The 440-nt window shown below is 20.7% G+C and overlaps 1 protein-coding gene across 1 annotated transcript in view; it reads left to right on the top strand.

The window, feature by feature from the left end:
- LOC107714911 (protein-glutamine gamma-glutamyltransferase K-like) overlaps nt 1–440 on the top strand; it is an 8,860-nt gene that overhangs the window by 6,971 nt on the left and 1,449 nt on the right. The window lies entirely within an intron of this gene.

Genomic DNA, 440 nt, shown 5'->3' with positions numbered 1-440 from the left:
CAATCTGTCCAAAATGCATTTTAAATATATGCTGAATATGTTGTGAACTGTGAAGCTCAATAAAATATATTTTTGATTAAAATGTCATATACCAAAACATATTTAAAATGTATTTCAGGAAAATATATTTCCAATCTTTCAGTATCCTATGTTTTAGGCTTTGTACATCATTTATTTTTATTCCAATGTGTTATATGTTAAGCCGTATTACAGTATAGACAACGAACAAAGTTTTTCTTTAAATGTGACGTGTGTGCATGTGTGTATGATATTATATTTTTAAATGTTTTAACATTTTTTTCTATTTTCTAAATATTCAAATATATTTGTAGAAAATATATAAGAAATAAATATACTTTGAAAAATATTTTTAATAGATATTTGCCCTTTTTTGTATATTCACAAATATATATATATATATATATATATATATATATATA

This window comes from Sinocyclocheilus rhinocerous, unplaced genomic scaffold, assembly GCF_001515625.1.
Source record: "Sinocyclocheilus rhinocerous isolate Xijiao unplaced genomic scaffold, SAMN03320098_v1.1 scaffold28, whole genome shotgun sequence".
Taxonomy (NCBI): domain Eukaryota; kingdom Metazoa; phylum Chordata; class Actinopteri; order Cypriniformes; family Cyprinidae; genus Sinocyclocheilus; species Sinocyclocheilus rhinocerous.
Note: the sequence above shows the minus strand (reverse complement) of the source record. Positions and strands in the feature narration are given on the sequence as shown.